Consider the following 19,029-nt stretch of genomic DNA (forward strand, 5'->3'; position numbering starts at 1 on the left):
CCTCTATTCTACTTTGATGACCTACGTGTTCGTCCAATCCTCAATTTTTTCTTGACCCGAACATAGTATTAGATTCAATCGTCTCACCTTTGATAGACACGCATACTAAATTTCAAACAAGCGAAGGAATCTATTGAATTTTACTTAATTAAAGGGACTATCCATTTAGTATACTCTGAAGCGAGTAATCTTTCTAACTCTTCGTTATATAACAATGAGCCGTTTGGGTCAAAGCAATTGACTAATCCCCTTTGAGTATCGCAGTCCCCCTACCCCATATAACATGGGTAATTATTGGTGATATATAGGTCTATGCTCTTGGTACCTCAAGAGAAATGTACAAGTGCGGTAATTCAAACTCAAGTCTTGAGCCAAAAAAAACAGACACGGTGGGAATTTTCTGCTACGAGGGTGTTTTTTATCAATTAGGATCGGTCTATTAAATGAGATATATATAAACCCACCAACCAAATTTTAGCATATTAATTGATTAGTATATCTCTCCTTACTAATTCAACAATCTACGGGTGATTTGTACAAACTTATATAATGAGTCGCACGAATCTAATCCGATATAAATTATACGTTTAATTATAGCCTCATGTTAGGGAAGTGTGCTCCTTCTTGTTAGTGTATAATTCGATCTCGAGGAATCTTATAAAAAATTTGGCCAAGAAATAAGCCGGTGCATACGAACACGAGTTAAAGCGTCTGGTTTTTTTTATTCGGATTGATCCTCCGATAGTTAAGTTATTGAAGAAAAGATCTGTGTAGGTACTAATCTTAACAGGAAGAAAATGAGGGAAAGACCGAAACTTTACTTGAGACCTTTATGCAGCACTTTATAGACAAGCTTACAGCTAACATAATGTGATTTGGTTGAGACAAATGTATGTGGGGACTTTGCCATGACAGATAATGGTTTGGTTGGAATGTATTCTTTTGGGACAATTATTTAAAAAAAATCATAATTCACTATATGGCCGCTAATCCAGTATTAAATTTTTCAATGCGGTCAATATAGTCCTAAGCCACCTGACAATTTTTCAATGTAATACATCCAACTAATTTATTACAAAAATCGATGATATGACGGTCCAATTAGCATTTTCCATCATACGTGACACGATTAGCAGCTTAACATAGACAATTTTTTTAAAGCAATGATGTTATTTTGAATTTTTTAAAGATTTTTTTCTTTTTATTTTCTATTGTTTCTTCTTCTTTTTTGGTCCATTCTTTTGTTATGTTGTTCATCATTTTCCCTCTACTTGTCATCAAGGACTCGAAATGACTAGCGAAGGTTAGCTACAGGCGATGATCGTGACGCCCTTGCCTAGATTTGGGTGATGGTCTAAGATCGCCCTCAGCCAAATTAGGCGACGATGTTGTAGCCCTTGCCATGCTCTCGCATGGCGGCCACAGACTAGAGAGTGCCCTCCGTTCTTTTGTTTTTTTCTAAGTTTGTAAAGAAAAAATAGAAAAAGGCAAAATTTTAAAAATTAAAAGATGAAATTGTCCTTCACCAAACTAAAGAGTCCAGGTCCTTATTTAAAATTGATATCATCACTTCATGCATTTATTTAAAAAATGAAAAAAATGTCTTCTTCCTATCTTTATTCGAGAAATAGGAACACCCATGTCCTGAATTGAAATTTTCCGGTCAACATATTGACCCCAACAGTTTGCGACCATGTTCATCTCCTCCCTTCCGTCCGGTGGCTGCTCAAACCGATAGGCTTACCAGAGAGAGAGACAGAGAGAGAGCGCGAACGCGAGCTTCGATGGAGTCGACCATATCCAGGACTCTCTCTCTATCCTCATCTCCCTCCTCCCTCAACCCCTTCGTCTTCCGCCTCCACCGCTACGTCTCCACGTCGCCGCACCGCCGATGCCTCCCCTCGCGGCTCATCGCCCACCGGCTCCGCTGCATCTACGCCGACCGCATCCGCACCCCGACCCTCGCTCCGGTCCCGTCCCTGTCCCCTCCGGCGGCTCCGCGAGGTTCCGCTTGCGCTGCGTTTCGAGCTCCGCTGCTCCTCTCGGCGCATTCGGCGGACCCGGCGGCGGCGGCGGTAGTGGCGGCGCAGGAGGCGGCGGCGGCGGCGGTGGCGGAGTCGACGGTGAGGATGGGAAGGCGAGATCGGTGGTGGATGGGGCCGAGGATGCCTCGGCCGTCTCCTCCGATGTTATAATTCTCGACGTCGGAGTAAGCCCCTCTCTCTTTATATATTTCTCTCGCAGTTCATGTGAATGCACGAGCTAAAGCTTCGATTTTGTCAATGCTTATCCAACTTTCGCTGCATTGTATTGCTGAAGATGTCATTCCGTGGTGCACATCATGTTTTTTAATTGTTCGGTCACTTGAGAGTCTCTGTTTCGTCTCTGCAGGGAATGACCTGTGGGGATGTGCAGCGAGTGTGAAGAGAATTCTGGAAAATCAAGTGAGTTTACCATTTGCTTTTGTCTTTATTGTAATTCTTGAAGTGAGGTTGCTATTATACTCTCTAAGGTTGCTAGGATCGTCCAATTTTTCTTTATGAAAAGAATCGTTATCAGCTTGAATTGAACTTGAGTGTGACAGAATATGTATCTTCTGGGTTATGCATTTTGTCTTCTCATAAATGTAAAGAGAAATAAGGTTCCAAATTATCTCTTATGGGGGTGGAAAGAATTGCAGGAGAAATGACTTTCATCAATTTTTGTGGTTAGATTTGAACCCCGTGTTTTTTCTTCTGCTCTGACTTTGGACAGCCAAAAGTATCCGCTGCCAGCGTCAATCTTACAACCGAGACAGCAATTGTATGGCCTGTATCTGAAGCTAAGGCTGTGCCTGACTGGCAAAAAGAGTTGGGAGAAACACTTGCTAAACACTTGACGAATTGTGGCTTTGAGTCTAACCCACGAGGTAAGCAGTTTTATTCACTATCTGCCTGTCATCGTAAAATGGTGTTTGGCTTATATTCGTGAATATCATTGCCACACACAACGTATGTTTTATCAACAGATGTTCTGTGTCGATGATTCCATCTAGTAATTAGAAGTACTAGCTTCTGTATCTCTTTAGCTTGTTACAGATACAGACAGATTTGTAAGTGTTAAATTCGTTCAATCAAGTGTCACGTAACATTTTTAAGATTTTTGACAACTGACTTGTCCCTATGGTCTTCTTTTACTTTGGAGTGTCTTATTTTCTGGTTCCATCATGACATTTTGTGAGTGAAGGGTTTACCAGCAATTGTTAATTGCTAGGATCCCTTACATGCTGCTTTTGATTGTTAAGCACATCCTGTCAGGCAGGTTCTGGAGAGATAAATGGTGACTAGTCTTGTGTGAATTTTGACTCTCATGGGCGCTGCTTTTCAGAATCTATCCAATTTAGTCGAATAGCAAACCCAATTGTAAGTCTTGCAATAATTGAAGTCTGGCCAAAAGTTTCGCATGAATCAACAGATTAATATCTCTTCCACAAGTAATTTAAAACGTTTAATGTACAAAGACGTTTCCTGAACTGAATTATTTGAATGTACAAAAGTTCTTATTTTAAAGCCTTTTTCTTGCTAAATTTTGAAATTCCTGTAACCGAAAATTTGTGAGAAGTCATCTTTGAAATTCTAGTTATCAAGAACATCTGGGTGATCTATTTTATATACCTTTTATAAGTGGAGAAACTACCTGTATCAACTCTTGTTTTCTGCAAGAAACTTCAAGCTCTCCATCTAAAGCTTTCCATCGTGAGCCTCAATAGGGAATGTCTTGCCTTAAACTTTCTTACCCTCATTATGACTGCAAATTTCACCAATGAGATAAAGATATTTTAACATCATACCATAGACATGCAGCCTCCTAAATTGAATTAGTTAAGATGTTAGCCTATTTAAGTTCACTGTTTAATATGCATTGATGGAAAGATGGATAAACGAGTCGCAGGTCAGGAAGCTACTGAAGGCAATGTTGTACCATAGGAATGATAAAGATCCAAGTGAGGAGTAACAGTAGAAAACTTTGGTATGTCCCTGTTCCATTGTGTTCTGAAACTTTTTATAATCTGGACTTGTGAGTAAGGAAACTAGTCGCATACCTCAGATATGAAAACCTAGGTTCTCAATTAATCATTGCAATTTATCCCTTCAATAGGTGAGTATCAGTGGCTTCTCGAGGAACTGGTTCAAGATCATCAGTGCTGGATGGTTGAATGGGGGAAGCAAATCTGAGTTAGTTATTGTTAAGAAACAAAGAAGAATGATCCTGTACTGGTTGTTTTGAATTTGTGTGCAATAGGCGGCAATTTGTATTTTATTAATCTCACCCGCTTCTAACTGTAATGTATTGGGGTTACCTTCTTCTATTCCAGAAAGACTTATTTAAGAAATATATGCGGGTCATCTAAAATCAGTTGTATGCTTACTATGTGTTGATGATTGTCCTGGGAAAGAATAGAATAAGATCTAACACAGAGCTGATGATGATGTGATTTGGGGACCAGCATGGAAGTTGACATATAAATTAAAACTACGGGCCCTTTCAAGTTGATTGTTGACAGCATGATCTTTCTTGTGTCTTTGTAGCTCTAAGAACCTCCCAATATAAGTAGTTCCTACAATGTCAATAATGGATTCTATTTTTTTGGGGGTTTTTACTGCCTCAAGCACATTTAGGAAATTGGAGAATAGAAATCTGCTTTCAGGAAAGACCTTTATATATATGTCAAACTTGTTGACTATCTTTATAAGAGGAAAGACCCCTGATAAAAATCAAATTATCAACACTTGAGAAGAATTCATTATAACCTATGTCTGCAAAACCTACGTTTATTTTTTTATTGCCAAGTCCACAGTGAGCAACCAGTAATGTCGTGCTGCTATAAGGTTGTGAATTGTTGAATATTATCTTCCACTCTGCAAAGGAGGACTTACGCTGTTGGTTCATGATATTGCACAATGATGATGCAAGCTGGTAATTTACATGTTAAATTAGGCTGCAGACTTGCGGTACTACATCTATATATTGCATTATCCTCTCTCTCTCTCTCTCTCTCTCTCTCTCTCTCTCTCTCTCTCTCTTTCTCTCTCTCTCTCTCTCTCTCTCTCTTTCTCTCTTTCTCTCTCTCTCTCTCTCTCTTGTGCATACACATCCCACCCACTAGTGCTTCCTGCAGCTTGGGATGATTGACTCAAATTTTTATCACAAAAAGGGAGACTCAATTCTTCCTGAGAGAAGAAAATTTGTTAGAATATCCTATCCAGCACGCAAACAATGCAGTCTGTTTAATAGATTTCCAGTTGAACAGATCTAAAAACTTGACATTCTTCTGTCTTTTGGTTTTAAGCATTGATGGGCTTCAATCTCTCAATGACTTAGTGCTGTTTTTCTCACTGTTTTTGTACATACTAGACCATAAGGAATAAAGTCTTTGCAAAGATAAAACATAAAATAAGTAAATGGCGGATCTCTTAAGGATAGATAAGGAGTGGTAGATGCTGTGCATAATTGATTCTCTCCTTGGAAATATGGGGATGGGTATTGGGTATTAATGAGCCATGCAGATTCAATTTGAATTGGAGTGGTGCTGAATATTTGATCTTAATGAAAGTATAAACTTATTAGGAACAGTGCTTATATCATCCAGATGGAGATCTTTTGCATAATCATTCATTGACCTTCTGAGGTTTGTATGTAGCTGGTTTGTGCGCCCCATTATACCTTCTGGAAACAGTACTTTGCTGACTGCTGTTGTGTCTTTCTCAGCATCAAAGAATCCTGTTCACTTGAAAACCATGTTGGGTTATCATATTTGCATGAACTTGTTTGCTACTTTCCCATCAGGACCTGTACACTTTTGCAATATATTCTTGCTCTTTCAAAAGCACATGTGTAATACCTGCAGTCATTGCTTTTTTCAGCTCTTTTGCCGTATGCATGACATGGTGAAAAATCTGCAAATGATGGAAAGTATTGGTCCTCATATGTCTAGATTCTTGCATATGGTAGGAAGGGCTATTCGTTTGTTCATTATGTACACAAACATACAACCATACACATAAGTACGTGCTACAATCAAGCGTTATGTTATGTTTTAATGATAAAAAGGGCAACTTTCATGAGTGTACTTTCAATCATCCTGTTCTCACCCTCCACATATTTGCAACACATGCAATTAAATTCGGACTTAGAAAGCTGGATTTAAAGGCTTGGAGGAAGAGACGAATGTGGAGGGGCAGAAAGAGAATGCGCATGGGACGAACGCCAAAATTTACCAATTATGCCTTATTTGCCTTCTTTAATATGTTCTGTATTGTTTCTAAGGGTTTAGTTAGGAAGTATGGTAGTAGAACCTGCCAAAGAGGTCGGTTGAGCTTTTCAAATTTACCTCATTTCTCTTTTACATTGACTGAGAAAGAATGGAAAAAAATCTTCCATATCTCAAAGGGGGTTAAACTATGGAAGTTCAGAACTGGGAAAAATCCTTCCCATAGCTTTATGCCAGTGTATATGAATTCCTCTGAGAAGTCTCAATCTTATGCCTATAATTGACACTGCAGATGGAGGAGGGACACAATTTTTCAAAGTTTTTGAGAGAAAGATGAATGAAAAGCATGATCGCCTCAAAGAAAGTGGTAAGTATCTGGACATTCTGTTCTTCCAAATCATTGAAAAAAGCCTAGGCATTCTTTTTAAAACATTTTGATTATCTGTTTCTTTGTTTTGATGCATCTTAGTATTTCCCATAAATTATTATTTCACAGGTCGCCAGCTTGCAGTTTCGTGGGCACTATGTGCTGTTTGCCTCTTGGGCCATCTCTCACATTTCTTTGGAGCTAAGGCTCCTTGGATCCATGCTTTTCATTCGACTGGATTTCATCTATCCTTATCATTGTTTACTTTGATTGGTCCGGGCCGTGGACTTATCTTTGACGGTCTGAGAAACCTTTTGAGGGGGGCTCCAAACATGAACACTTTGGTTGGTCTTGGGGCTTTATCATCATTTTGTGTCAGTACATTGGCTACCTTGGTGCCAAAACTGGTATGTCGTGACAAATAGTCTTATATAGCTCTTGGCATTGCCAAAGCTTTGTTGCACATCAGTTGATTCTTTTATGAATATATGTTTCGTCTGAGATTTGTTCATATTTCCCAATATTCTGTTGTATTGGTCTGAAGCATCATGCACAGTGCCCATCTTTTCTCTGGTAAATGCTTGTGCTGGACAGAAACAGTGGCTCAATACATGTTTCTGTCCATTCCTTTAGTCATTTTGCTAGTATTAGTCATTTTTTAAATTAAAATCCTAACCAAGAGTTAATTTTGGTAGCCTTCCATCTTCTCAAGTTGCAATCGACCAGCGACAGTGTCTTCCATGAATTTCATAATTTTGCAAAGCGTGAGTTTTAGATTTTTGTACCTTTCATGAACCATCATAGCCAAAGAAAAGATGACATCATTCTATGAGTAAATGGTGGTGTTGTATAGGAAAATTCTATTGAAACTCCATAACCTTTGGTTATGTTAAAGTATTTGAATATTAAAACCATGCCTTTTTTCTAACAGCATAAGCTTTTGCAGAAGTTGGTTGTGGTCTTACAAAATTCTACACGATACCATAGCAGGAGCTTTTGGGTTCGAATTTTTGTCAAGCTCCTTATTCGCCTTCCCAGTTATATATTCACTTTAGTCTTATGTCCAAAGTGCAACCTACCCATGGGAGTGATTGTCAGAGTATTTAAATATTATACCACGTATTCATCTCACAGCTGAAGTTTTTAAAGCAGTTAATTCCGATCCCATATAATTTTGTAGATTAATACTCTTTGTAAAATTCTACTCTCTGTTCTGTATTGAAAGTGCTTTTACTTTTTCTGTAATAGTGCTCTTACTGCAGATTTAGTCTAGCCATCTAATATTTGATGCTTAAAATTATTTGACCAGACTAAATTTACATCCAAAAAACAGGACTTGGTCTGTTAAACACTCTTTGATAAAAGTTATGTTTAGGCTTAGGACATAGAGTCCAGGCAAAGTTGCATCCATGAAGAAAAAGTTGGTGTGGTAATTCTTTGTCCCTTTTTTGGGTGGACAAAGTTTAGGCTATTTGAACATAGGGGCAGATGTGTGATTTGGACAAGCACATGGAGGTGCATTATTAAGTTTTTCTGTTTATTTTTTCTTGCAACAATCAATTATTTGAAAAGAAAAAAAAGGCTTTCAACTATCTGAGGTATTATAGTGCTTATGAGAGTCTCAGATGTTGACATGCTGCTTTGTATAGGCTAGTGTGAACAATATCCTGGAAATATACCAAGTTCCTTGATGTATGAAACTGTGCTGTCTCTGGTACCTTGAAAGGTTGAGCTTCGGGTATACTTGGATAAAACAGCTACATGATGCTTTGAAAAAAAAAAAAAAATTGGCATCCTGAAAACATGATCATTTTTGTGACCTTGTAATATTTAGATCTTCTGTGGGGATCTTCTGTCAGTGATGCATAAATTACCTTTGCTTTGAACTGAGCATGCATATATTAATTTTCTTTTCTCAGTTCTCATAACTACTCTTGCATCAGATTCTTCTGTCTTTGATTATGACCCATGAGTCTGACATTTTGTTCCATTTGGGCAAGTTTATGTTGCATGGAATAAGAACAGGATTTTGGAACTTATTTATGTTTGCAGTGTGTGCCTACGTGAACGTCTCTGCTACTGTGAATTCTTTCTTTTTCGTTTAGATATGCTTGCACAGCAATATGAGGACCATTGGGATGCTAATTATGAGGACCATTGGGTGTTTTTTTACATGTTGCATTATGGGAAAGTAAATTCTAACTATGGTGTAACCCCTACAGTTGGTGTCGTATCGAAACTTTTCTGTAGGTTGTTTTCTCCATGATATGTGAAGGACTAATGATTAGTAATGGCTAACTTGAGATAAAGTCTGTATGTTATTATATTGAACAGAGTTTTTAATGCAGGGTTGGAAGGCATTCTTTGAGGAACCCATAATGTTAGTAGCATTTGTCTTGTTGGGAAGAAACCTTGAACAAAGAGCTAAAATCAAAGCCACGAGTGATATGACTGGACTTTTAAGTATTCTACCCTCAAAAGCTCGTCTATTGGTTTCTGGTGATGAAGAAGACTTGGGCTCAATTGTGGAAGTTCCTTGTAACACTCTGGCTGTTGGAGATCGGATTGTTATACTACCTGGAGTGAGTAAATGTACTTTTACTTCACTGTGATGCATAAATTCTACAGCTAGAGTCTTGCATTTTGTTTATTTTTTGCTAAGCTTTACTAGTATACTATTTGTTTGATATGGAGATGTTACAATTTTTCATGCTTAAGACATCTCAAATTTAAAAAATGTGATGAATCAATATGTGTTTGTGAAATTGCTATCCATTTTCTTTTGGAATTTTTGTTGTTAAGAATTTCCCCTGTACTGAGATCTAATTGCCTCTTTTGTTTTCGAATTTGTCGAAATATTCCACATCGCTTGTCTATGGGTTTATATGGGCTTTATATTCATATAGTCTCCCTCCATTTAATAGTTTAAGCTTTAGTTGGACTTTCTAACATGAATTCAGAGCCAGGTTCTGCCCTAGATTATTTCTTGTGTGAGGCTTCCCATTCGTCAATTCCACATGTTTTCATACCAGGTTGCACGTGAGAGGGGATGTTAAAGTATCTCACGTCGCTTGTACACAAGGTTTATATGGGTCGATATTCGTGCAATCTTCCTCCACCTAATAGCTAAGTTTTTTTTTGGACTATTTGACTGAAATTAACTGTATCTTCAAGTCTCTGCAACAAGAAACTTCAAAAATGTTGGAAGAATCATTCCGTTGTTGACACAATCCACCTGGACAACCAAATTGAAGAGATACTATTATCTACTTAATAGACACAATTCACATGAACAATGTCATTAAATGTTCGATTGCAGGTCTTCAGTTTTTTTCTTTTTTTCTGGTCATTTTCATCTCACCTTTTTCATTTATATGTGCGATTGTAGGACCTCATAATTGAGAAATTATCTAAGGGTTGTGGATTTACCTTCAATTGATATATCCAAATACACTTGGAAGACATGATTCATTGACCTGTTTCCTGGTAGGATTATGATCCATAATCTTAATTTCTGTGATTTTAGGACCGTGTTCCTGCAGATGGTGTAGTGAGAGCTGGTAGAAGCACTGTCGATGAATCTAGTTTTACAGGAGAGCCGTTACCAGCAACTAAATTACCAGTATTTTCTTCATTTATATCTTACAGTTTTGCATTTGCAAAATCGCCGCATTGTTTAATGTCTCTTCATTCCCTTATGAGTTGTTTATGATCAAGTTTTGGTTCTTTATTCCCCTTGACTCTTTGTGGAAGTTCTCTTGTTGCCGGTGGAGGTTCTCCTTTCCAGATTTATAAGCTTTTAGTATCTTGTTGCTACATGTTTTCATCTGTACCAGAGCCAAGTTGCTGCCGGAAGTATAAATCTTAATGGATCACTTACAGTTGAAGTGCAAAGGCCAGGTGGTGAGACTGCTATGGGAGATATAGTTCGTCTTGTAGAAGAAGCACAGACTAGGGAAGCTCCTGTACAGCGGTTGGCTGACAAGGTTCTTATAATTTACCCTAGCATGATTAAATAAATATGCCAGAGACCCTGATCAAATACTTTGCTTTAAGAGGGACTGGAAAAGTTAGCCTTTTCAATTTTAAATTAGACTGTCATCTGTTTCACAATGTTTCCGTCTCGACAAACGAATTGGTTGTGTCACTTTCTTCTTGAACCACGATTTGGTTATCACCCTTGCGGTTAGGATATGATTACTTACTGCTATGTTTTGGGTGGATCATGCCAGACAAATTGCAGATTACCGGTGGAAGAAGAAGAATACACAATTTGTAGCTTGCTCATGAATTGATTGTCAATTTAAGTTCTGGAATATAGTATTTTGTATGCGAAGTGAATATGTCATACCCTTAGGAGACAGACTACATGACTTCTCCTTGTCATTTTGCATGATCCATACGGCATCAAAACTCTGGTCTTAGCACCAGTCTTCTCAAAACCTCAACTGGTGTAGTATGTGGTCAAGCAACAAGGCAACATGACAATCATCTCAAACGAGTCTTACTTGCACTTACTCTTTTTGGCATTTGCTTGAGATAGATTTCTATAGGAGCCTCTTATCCAGTATGTTGCTAATATTCATCCTTCTCCTGTGGAATTCATTGCTCTTGTTACCCAGAGTCTGCAATAGAATAAGAAACAAATTATTTCCTACCTACAATAAGTTGACTCTAAGGACCCATATTGAGTCAAAACCTCTTTCATGGTACTCTTGATATGATGAACCCAAGGGATGCTAATGTTGATCTTGAAAACTAGGTTAAAATAAACTCATAGCCAAATTTTTTAATTTGCTTTGACAAGGAAAACAGGAAAATTTATCTCTTGTGCCTAGAAGGATTTTTTTTTCCCTGAATAAGTTGAAAGGGCTATAATTCTTAGATCTTTCAAAAGGAAGAATCTGAAATATATTTTATATTGCTGAATTTCTGGCTCAAACAAAGCGAACTGTGTCATAATCTCTGTCCTTGATGGACGCTACTTTGTTGGAAATGTTAGACACAGTTTTTTCCATAATTTTATATGTGAGTGGCTTCTACCTGAAGCCGTTTCTTATGGGGGCGGTGTCCCTTGGTACCTTCTTAATAAAATCTTATTTATCATTCATTCATACATGTATAGCGGATGCTCTGTCTTGTAAGCATTCTTTTGATATGGTACCCTATTATTGAATATTTACATTTGAAAGAGGAAAAATTTACCAGTTTCGAGGATACAAATTCAAAATTTTGTGCTAAACAAAATTGGCATGGGGCATTTGGAAAGTAGGCTGCCAATTAATACAAAGGCATGGGAATTGACTGAAAATTGCAACTATATGGAAAGACCGAATCTGTCTTACCACTAGGGAGAGATTTGCCAAAGTAAATCTCCTTGAAGTGGATTTACCCATTTTTGCTAATGATTGATCAGGTGTCAGGCATTTTACTTATGGAGTAATGGCTCTCTCTGCTGCTACATTTGTATTCTGAACGTGTTTGGTTCACTAATTCTACCTGCTGCTTAATCAAGGAAGTTCTGTATCTTTGGCTCTGCAGCTTTCATGCAGTGTCCTGGTATGTCAAAACTTCCTCCGAGGTTGTGTTTTTGCTTCGTGTGCTCACATGTTGCTGCAATGCTTTGTTAATTACTTTACATAGTCACTGATAATTAGTGAACCATGATTGCACTTTTGACTCTTGATGTCAGGAGTGTCTATGGCTGTCGTTCATCCAGTTTTCTTCTTTTGTCTTTCAAGATTGATCTAGTTGAATTATTAAGTGTTGGATCATCACATAACAATCTTTAGTTGACAAAAGTAGGAAGTGCCCAATAGGGATAGGATACCAAATGCTCAAGTTTGGGGAACTTTTTCTGTTGAAACGGATCTAACAGGAAGAAGCACTATTTTCTACAAGAAGCAAATTTGACTTATAAAAACCTCTTGAATCAGCCTCACCAGTACCTTCGATTTTCAGTATATTAGTTTGGTTTTAGTCAGGAATTCAGCAAAACGACAAATTTGGTTCTACTTTTGGTTTGACATTTTGTAAACTGCACCAGACCAATTGTCTTTTCTCCTTCTTTTTATGTATTCAAGACCATTTGTTTTTTACTTCTAAACTACTTACAATGTTGTACATGAAAAAAGAGAGATTGTTTTGGATTTATAAATATTTTATGTAGAAAAGGATGGAACTCACTGGTTAAACTCTGCCATATTCTAGTACATATTTATTACTTTCAATATTAATTTAATATAGTTTTATATCATTCATTATGGATTCACCGCCTGTGTAAGTTTTGTCCCTTGGGCTGGACCCTAGCCACAATAAAGGAGTAGGGGATGGGGTGTGTTATGTAGCATGAGTACTCTTTTCTTAAGTTGAATCCTGGAAGAAATTGCTTTTCAGGAATATGGTTGAAAAGGTACAGTGATCAACAAAAGAATTCGCAAATTTTAAAATAGCACGTGATAGGGTCCCATGAGAATTTATAGGATTGTAGAGAAGAGAGGAGATACTTTGCTTCCTATATATAACTGACGAAGGACATGTATGATGGGGCAAACACTTTAGTAGGTATGCAGGGAGAGAAACTGAAACCTAAAACCATTAGGTTACTTCAAGGCTCAGCCCTAAGTTATTACTCTTTGCACAGGTAATGGATGAAACAGGACATATTCAGGATGATTTTCTTGGTGTACGCTTTTTGCAAATGAAGGTTTTAGCAGATGAAACCAAACTGGAGTAAATAAGAACTGGGACTTTTTAGAGATATTGGAAATTGGAACGTAGGGGTTTTTATTTAACTTGATCTAAGAGAGAGTCTAAGGGGTGTATTTAAGTGAGAGTAGAGGTTCAAATGCTATAAATGGTGAGAATTGAAGATTAGGAGGACCTAAAATGTGAGTGCTTTTGATATCCTGGATCCATTTAGCAAAAGGATGGAGGAATTGATGGAGATCTTGCCCATGGAGTACTAGTAAGATGAATGAAGCAAAGAAGTGCATTTTGGGTCTCGTGCAACCATGGAATGCCCCTAGCTAAAGCAGAAGGGAAAAAGGCCGTCATTGCTTGTGCAACATAAACTAAAAATTTTTGTATAGTTAAAACCGTGACTCATAGTTGAGTTTTGTGAAATCTTACAAACTCCTGGCGATGTGACAAATCTAATCACTATTATGGCGCAGCCAGTTCTTGGCCAGAGTTTTGCCAGAATGGCTGAAACAGTAAGATCTTATGGCCCTAGATTTATTGACATTCTAAAATGCATAGGACAAATAAAGACTAAGTACATAAAGAACTATTATCTTTGGCTACAAAACGATTGGCTGTTGGTTTCAGGTTTTTACTGGATTTTTTATTTGTAACTATAGGTAGTTGCATGTCCATGTGCACTTGGCTTGGCCACACCTACTGCTGTGCTCGTTGAACTTCACTGAGCAACAAAAGGTTTGCTTTTACGTGGTGGAAGTGTCCTGGAGAAGTTTTCCATGGTAAACACAGTTGTGTTTGATAAGACCGGGACCTTAACGCTTGGCAAACCTGTTGTGACAAAGGTTGTGACCCCAGGATGTGCACAACCAATAGATTCCAGGTTGAGCAGAGACCAGGTCGCTTTTACAATAAATTGATTCAACTTTCCTGCATTTTTTTTTGGTGCATAAAATTGCTTTCATGTTTTTCTTGTTGTTGTCAATTTGGAAGAAAAGGATTTGATGTTTCTCATTGTGGTCAGTAATTCACACTATATGGCCAAACTTGGATGAGTAATGTGCTTCGCAATCAGATCGATGTGGAACCACACGAGTTCAACGTCAGGAAGCTATTAGATTTACATTTCTATTACTCCCGCCCCAATTTTATATACACAGGATTAGAAGAACATAATTCCTTTGAGGGTAAATAATCCATTTTCTCTAATCTAGGATCCAAACCCATTAAAAAAGGGAACTGGATGATTATTGCCATAAAAGAAGTGTTTTCCTGCACGATTTAATTCCTGAGAACTGTTAATTGCTTGGATAAGGAGATGCTTGCTTAATCCTACACGATTATTGCATGGCCTCATCATTTTTACCATAAGATGACCTTTTTCTTTATAAAAGTTACCCTGATGAGGATTGAGGATGTTAAAGTGACACTAAATGTTACTAAGACATCTTCAAAGTAGTTGACCCTCATTCTGCTGGATAAATCTACTAAAAATCTCTACTAGTCTATGTACAAAACAAGCTAGAAACTTTTTAGTGCATCCATTATGCATTACATGTTTCTGAGAAGAAATGAATGATTGCTCAATGTAATCTTGTTTGTTACTTCTGTATCACATTGGAGCACTGTGAAAGATGATTTATCTGAAGTGCTGTATGCATGAGTTGTTATTACTATTGACAAGGTAAGTAACCATACATATGTCATTTATACAGACATAATTCAGATGACACATGGTCAGAAGTTGAGGTTCTTCAGTTTGCTGCTGGAGTTGAATCAAATACAATTCATCCTGTTGGCAAAGCAATTGTAGAAGCAGCTCAAGCTCGGAATTGCCCAAAAGTGAAGGTGCTTTCTTTAGATTATGAACAATAGTTCTCAGCAATGATCAATTGGTTAAAAGCTTAACAATTTTTCCTATGTCAATCTGCGGACAGTAAGCTTTGTCAGAATGCATGACAATCGGATAGTCAACCCGTGTTTCCATTCTAGTATTTTCTCTATGCTTTTTTACATTCGTGAGCAGGAATTTGAAATCAACAAATTGTGTCAACAAGTGAACTTTGTATTTGCTGAATTAGTTAGTACATGATAGACTTGTGTGGGTATTGGGTTGTCAGTTTAAAATTTTAGTGCAAAATTTACTATATCATTCTCCCCCCCAAAAAATAAGGATTGAATTATTTTGTAGGCGGTAGATGGAACTTTCATTGAAGAACCTGGTTCTGGTGCAGTGGCAGTTATTAACAACAAAAGAGTTTCTGTAGGGAACTTGGAATGGATTAGAGGTAAATTTCTGGCCCTTACTGTTCTCCACACTATAAATCAGAATTGGTAATTAAGTTCCCAAATACTTCCCTACATTATAATGTCCTTTTTCATAGAAGCTAATTTTAATCCTTGCATGATCTCTTCTAACTTTGCCCTTTTGTAAACTCAGTCACCAAATATTTGTACTGTTTTCATTAGTTTACTTAGTTTTACATTTGGTTTGTATAAGAAAAAAAATTGTTATCTATTCGACAATTAAATCTTAATTGATTTTTGTCTTTAGTTGATTTTTGTCTATTCATCAAGACATCTCTGTACGTGCTCATATAATAATTTCTAACTAATGAACAACTCAACACTTGCTCTAGTGCTGTTCTGACATGGACTTTCTGAAAGATGTCTCTGCTGCTTGCTTATGTCTTCTAACATTTTCATAACAATTTACCTGGAATTTACAATGTCTCATTGAGATTAGAAACGTATTATGTCCTCGTAGGGAAGGTGAGAATGTCTTATGACCAGCTTGACTAAGCATGCATTGCTTTTTAAAGGATGTCATTTAAGTGAACAATAGATGAATACCCTTTAAGTGAACAGATAATTACTCGACATTGTGTAACGCCTTATCAGCCTGCACATCAATATGCATAATCGCCAGGATTTGATTATAGGAATTACTTGCAGAGTTGTTGACTTGGTTCAATTCATGATGTTTGATTAGTGACTATTTGTTCCACATCCATATTCATACATTGGTCAACAGCTATGACATCTCAATTTGTCCATTCAATCAGTTGCATGTGAGAAATCCTCTGTTTTATTTGATTTTGTGAGTAAAGGATGCATTAACTTTTTTGTGTTTGTGAGTGGGTGGGTACCACCCCTATACAAAAATTAGAGAGAGCCTACAAAGTCTAACAAACCATCCATCCTAAACAGTAGATTTTCAGTAATCCAACTCCAAAACCTGTAACCATCTTTTCATCACATTTTTAAAAAAAAACACTTCGACTCTCAATGGCCCTCCTATTTCACTCTCCAAAGAAGCCAAGGAGGCATTTCTAGTTCAGTTACAAAGCTCAAAGCATCATTTCTATTAACAGAGTGAGGCAAGCCATACCTAAAGAAGAGATTAATAATAAAGCATGATGCAAAGTGTACCCCCTGAGCAACAGAATGCATGATAGAATCCAATCGAGCATTGAATTGTCAGGTTTATAATTTCTTTCATCGCAATTGCTCTGTTTTTTTTTTTTTTTTTGCCTATTTGATGAACATGGGAAAGAGCTAGACTTAAAAAGAATGCTCTACACTATTCTGATGTGCGTGATCCTTGCCTGAACCTCCTCGCACACATAACATAGTGGTAAAAAAACATGAGTCTGCTAGCTGTGAGTAGGAAAAATCAACTGGAGCTCAGTAGGGCTTTCACGATATTTTCAACCAAACAGCTTAGATCGTGCAAGCTACCTTTGGCTGTCTGTCTTTATGTATTTTCGCATGTGTCATTACCACAGTGGGATCTTGCCACTTTTAGACCGTTGAAAACGTTTACTGTTGTTTCTCCCTGCATATGTTCCTTTTTAGGCATGGAGTCGATGCAGACATCAGACTGATGGAAGAGCCAAAGAATCAGTCTGTCGTCTATGTCGGAGTAGATAATAGTCTTGCTGGTCTTATATATATCGAGGATCAAATCAGAGAAGATGCTAGGCATGTTGTATCATCATTGTCCAAACATGGAGTTGATGTATACATGCTATCAGGGACAGAAGAAGTACTGCTGACTACGTTGCATCCATGGTTGGCATTCCTTGAAAAGGTATTTTTTTAATCTCTGCTAATGTAGATAGCACCATTGCTTTTAGAAAGCTAGAGGGAATTGCTTACGAAATAAGCATGATAATGCTGAATAAGCAGGTGATTTCTGGGGTTAAACCAGATCAAAGAAGAAATTCATCAGTGAATTACAGCAGGGATGATAAAGTTGTAGCTATGGTTGGTGATGGGATAAATGATGCTGCTGCCTTAGCTTCATCACATGTTGGGGTGGCAATGGGTGGTGGTGTTGGAGCTGCTAGTGAGGTGTCTTCTGTTGTCCTGATGGGAAACAGGCTCTCTCAGGTTAGTAAAGTAGTTCATTCCTTACATTTTACATTCTGTCTCACGGGTTAATTACAGTTTACAACCTCATTATTAAGTTACATGTTACATCCGCACTCTAATAACAGTTAATAAAATTCCTAGAGACATTTTTGCACCTTTTACTAAAGAACTTTGCTCATCTCAAATCAGCAGGAGACTGTCACTCCTCACTTGTAATTTCCTATTTGGAAAGGTAAAAATCTTTTATGCTATCAGTAGTGAAATATTCTTTACTCATCCTAACTTTAGTTAAAATAAGAAAATGGGAATTGGAAGTTTAATCATTTTTAATCCAAATAATCCAAATTTACTTATTGGGAAAGTAGGGATTTTAAGAAATTAAAATAAGGAAGATGGAAAGCATCTCAGTTCAGCTCCGAGGTTGGTTCCCTTGTCAAAGCTCATTCAACTCAGGAAGAGAGAGAGGGTGAAGGAGGAAGGAGATGGAAGTGAGAGAATCGCGCAGAGCTCACCGTCGGTTAGGGTTCTTCTCCTCCTTCTTCGTCGTCGCGGCTTTGGTTTCGATCGCCGCTGTCAACGCTTCCGTCCACGACTACTTCAACGAGGCCATCACCTCCCGCTCCAACGCCTTCTTCTTCCACGGCGGCAGCAAGGGCCTCCGCGGCCCCCCGCTCTGTGATCCCGCCTTCCTCCTCCACGACGTTGTCTCCCAACATCACGACCGGCCCCAAGGGAAGTCCTTCATCAGGTGCGGATTCCTTCATTTCGGTGGTTTGCCGGCGTCCGAAATGGATGCTCCGTCTTCGTTTTGGTTTCCGGAACGTTGTGCTGCAGCCGTGCGAGTGTTTGAACTTGCTTAGATTCTATGCAGTTTGTACGTATATCCACAGGAGAACACGATCGAAGTCCTTTGGATGAATCGTCTGGAGTCGGCCGCGGGTTCGCTAGAGGATTTCCTACGTTTTGATTTGAGTTTTAGGGATTAATTGGGAATTCTAGGACTCGATTGCTTTTTGTAGTCAAAGTGCGGGGCTAGATTGTGTTCGTTACATGAGTGATTTTTAAGTGCTTTGCTGCCTCTAAATTATGCTGATGTTCTTTCTATTTGATGGTTCATGTAATGTAAGCATCATATTTGGACCTCTTGGTGTGCCTACTTTCCTTTCTTTTTTTTTCTTTTGATGTGCCAGCTACCTGTTCTATAGACACGAACGCATATGTTTGCTCAATTGCTTGAACTTTGTGCATATTGTTATTGGATTGGGGACAGACGATCTTATAGTCTATCTCTTTCGTGCAAACCCTCATCAATCTCGGTTTGAAGGTTTTCCCTACG

The 19,029-nt window shown here is 38.0% G+C and overlaps 1 pseudogene; it reads left to right on the forward strand.

Annotated features, from left to right (window-relative positions):
• The first annotated feature begins 1,657 nt into the window (after positions 1 to 1,657).
• On the forward strand, positions 1,658 to 17,909 carry LOC120295673 (annotated as a pseudogene).
• Positions 17,910 to 19,029: the final 1,120 nt, after the last annotated feature.

The sequence above is a fragment of the Eucalyptus grandis genome, chromosome 1 (genome assembly GCF_016545825.1).
Source record: "Eucalyptus grandis isolate ANBG69807.140 chromosome 1, ASM1654582v1, whole genome shotgun sequence".
NCBI lineage: Eukaryota > Viridiplantae > Streptophyta > Magnoliopsida > Myrtales > Myrtaceae > Eucalyptus > Eucalyptus grandis.